Below are 3,793 nucleotides of genomic sequence, written 5' to 3' on the forward strand. Positions count from 1 at the left end.
GAGACCTGGGCAATGAATAAAGGTGACAGAAAAACAACTGATGCCTTTGAGCTGTGGTGTTGGAGAAGAGCACTGAACATCCCATGGACGGCCAAGAGAACTAACACATACATCTTGGAGAGGGTGCAGCTGGAGTACTCTTTGGAGGCAAGAATGAGGAGGCCTCACCTCACATACTTTGGACGTGTTGCTAGGAGGGACTATTCCTTGGAGAGGAATACCATGCTTGGAAAGGCAGAGCATTGACAAAGGAGCAGAAGACCCTCAACCAAGTGAATTGACACAGTGACTGCTGCTGTGGGCTCAGGAAGGGTGTCAGAAAGTGTGAGGATGGCACAGGACAGACTGGGTTTCAAATCTGTTGTTCATTGGGGTTCTATGGGTTGTACTCGACGGCACCTAACAACAGAAACCTTTTGGTTAGCAACCCAATGTTTCATCCACTGTGCCAACAAGGGTATTGGACTGGTTAGTGGTATTGTTGTTAGGTGCCAGCCCCAGCTCGCAGTGATCCTGTGAAAAACAGTTCTGACCCTTGCTCTATCCCCCGTCATCCTCATGATCTCTGCCATTCTCCAGCTCACTGCTGAAGTCACTGTGACAGTACATCTCGTTGAGGGTCTTCCTTTCTTCCACTGACTCTCCACCTTTTCCAGCACATTGTCTTTTTCCAAGGACTAATGCCTCCTGAGACCAGAAGGAAAGTGCAGGGAAGTTCAGATCTATTGTTCATCGAGTAGTTAACTTGACAGCACCTAACAACAGTAGTGCCTTCTAACAATATACCCAAAGTATGTGAGACAGTTTCACCATCTTGCCTCTAAGGGGTCACCCTGGTTGCCTTTCCTCAGTTCCTCCAGATTTGTTTGTTAGTTTGGCCATCCATGGTAGATTCAACAACTCTTTACCCACACCCCAATCCAAAGACATCAATACTTCTTTGGTCTTCCCTATTCTTTATTCAATGTTCACATGCAAATGAAGCACTTGAACAATGCCATGGCTTGGCCAGGTGCACCTTAGTCTTTCAACTGACAGTCTTGCTCTTTAGCACTTTAAATAGGACTTTGGCAGCAGAATTGTTCATTGTTGTGCCTTCAAGTCAACTATGATTCATAGCAACTCTACGAACCACAGATCTGAACCTTTTCCTATCATGCACCGTCCTCACGGTCTCCAACATGCTCAAGCCTATTGTCTTGTCACTGTGTCACCAGTTAGTTGTTGTTGTTGTTAGGTGCCATCAAGTTGACTACAGCTCATAGCCGACAGCGCTGGGCCTTGCCGTATCCTGTGCAAACCTCACTATCTCTGATAGAGTTGAGCTCTTGTTGCATTCACTGTGTCAGTTCAGCTGTCTAAGGGTCTTCCTCTCCTTCACTGACCCTCCGGATCCCAGCATGATGGCCTTTTCCATTGACTGGCCCCTCTTGACAACATGCCCAAAATATAGCAAACAAAGCTTCACCATTCTCGCCTCCAAGGAGCACCCTGATTGCACTTGTCCAAAACATACTTGTTTGTTCTGTTGGCAGGCAAAAGTATATTAAGGGCGAGCAGACACGTGAAGCAATGGTCCAAATCACTGACTGGCAATAAGAGAGATGTAAATCAAAACCACAATAAGGTACCATCTCACTCCAGTAAGAGTGGCCCAGTTTAACAGGGCAGCCAGCAAGTAAGAGATGTTGGAGAGAATGTGGCGAGATAGGAACTTTTATACATTGTTGGTAGGATTGTAAAATGGCACAACCACTCTGGGAGGCAGTTTGGCGCTTCCTCAAAAAGCTGAACATAGAAATTCCATATGACCCAGCTATTCCACTACTTGGAATATACCCTGAGAAAATGAGAACTGAGGTACAAACTGAGATTTGTACACCAACGTTCATAGCAGCATTATTTACCATCGCAAGAACATGGAAACAGTCCAAATGTCCAAACACAAACGAAAGGATTGAGAAATCATGGTACATTCCACAATAGAATACTATGCAGCGTGGAGGAGCAATAACTTTGTAAATTATTACCTAACTTAGGAGGGACTGGAGAGCATTATGCTGAGTGAACTCAGTCCCATAAGGATAAATATTGTATAAGATCATTATTGTAGAATGAGTATAAGGATCCAGGAGGGGTGGGAGAGGCTGGAAGCAGAGGGATGTGGTTGTACAATATGATGGCTGTGGGGTGGGGGAAATTGAAAGAATTTGTTTAAATTTGTATTTTAATTTTGTAAATAAACTAGAAGGAAAAAAAGGTACATCCAGTATACTTCTCCAACACCACGACTCCAAAGCATCAATTCTTTTGTAATCCTCAGTCGTTATCCAACTTTCAGATACATAACGAGTAATTGAAAATATCATGGCTCAAATCATTTGCATCTTGGTCTTTAAACTGACCTCACTGCTTCTCAACACCTTGGACAGATACTTGACACAAGGTTAATTCAATGCAATACGTCTTGATTTTTTGACTTCTGATGCCAAGGGTGTTGATTGTTGGTCCAAGTATGATGAAATTGTTAACAACTTCAATCTATTCTCTATTTATCATGTTGCATATTGGTCCACTGGTGAAGATTTTCATTTTCTTGATGTTGAGATGAAATCCGTATTGAAGTCTTTGAGCTTCCACAGCAAGTGCTTCAAGCCTTCTTCACTTTTGACAAGCAAGACTGTATTATCTGCATAACAGAAGTGGTTGATGAGTATGAAGTCCAGCCTCTCAGATGAATTTCTCAGCATACAGAATAACTATGGGAAAGTACACAGCTCTATCACACATCTTTCCTGGTCTTAAACCATGCAGTGTTACCTTGCTTTATTTGCACAGCAGACTTTTGATCTACGTATAGATCTCACATGAGTACATTTAAGCCTTCTGGGTTCCCAATCCTCTCAATGTTTATCATAATTTGCTATGATCCACATAGTCCTTTGCATACTCAATAAAATTACAAATAGATTCCTTACTGGTATTCTCTCCTTTCAGCCAGAATCCGTCAGTAGTGATATCCCTGGTACCATGGCCTCCCTTAAATCCAGCTTTAATTTCTGGTAGTTCTCTGTCAAAATACTGTTCCAGAAATGTTTGGATAATCTTCGGGAAAATTTTACTTGCTTGTGATATCGATGGTATTGTTTGATAACTTTCACATTCATTGGATCACCTTTTTTGGGAATGAGAACGAATATGAATCTCTTCCAGTCACCTGGCCAGGTTTCTTGACACAGCCTGGTGAGCAAATCGTGGGCTGCATCTGTGTGTTGGAAAGAGTCATTTGATGTTGCCCAGGTTCCTGGGACCTTACTTTCTGCCAACCCCTTCCGTGCTTGGACTTCTTCCCTCATTACCATCTGTTCTTGCTTATATGCTGCTTCCTGAAATGTTTCCATGTCAGTCAATTCTCTTTTTTTAAAAGAAAAATTACACTATTTACAAAATTCTAATACATTGTTTTCCAGAACAGACTCTTCCAATGTCCCTCACCCCCCACCCATCCAATTGTACATCTCCATGATTAATCCTCCCCTCCTCCTGCACATCCTCACCCCTCTGCTTTCACTCCCCACCCGCCACCCCTGCTCCTTGGATCCTTATACTCATTCTACAATGTTTTTATACAATATTTGTCCTTGTGGGACTGAGTTAGTTTATTCAGCATAATGCTCTCCAGTCCCTCACAAGTTGGGTAATAATTTACAAAATCATTGCTCCTGTGTGCTGCATAGTATTTCATTGTGTGAATGTACCATAATTTATCAATCTGTTCATTTGTGGTTGTACA

The sequence above is a fragment of the Elephantulus edwardii genome, unplaced genomic scaffold (genome assembly GCF_000299155.1).
Source record: "Elephantulus edwardii isolate Elephantulus edwardi_28Jun2011 unplaced genomic scaffold, EleEdw1.0 scaffold00129, whole genome shotgun sequence".
In the NCBI taxonomy this organism is placed as follows: Eukaryota; Metazoa; Chordata; class Mammalia; order Macroscelidea; family Macroscelididae; genus Elephantulus; species Elephantulus edwardii.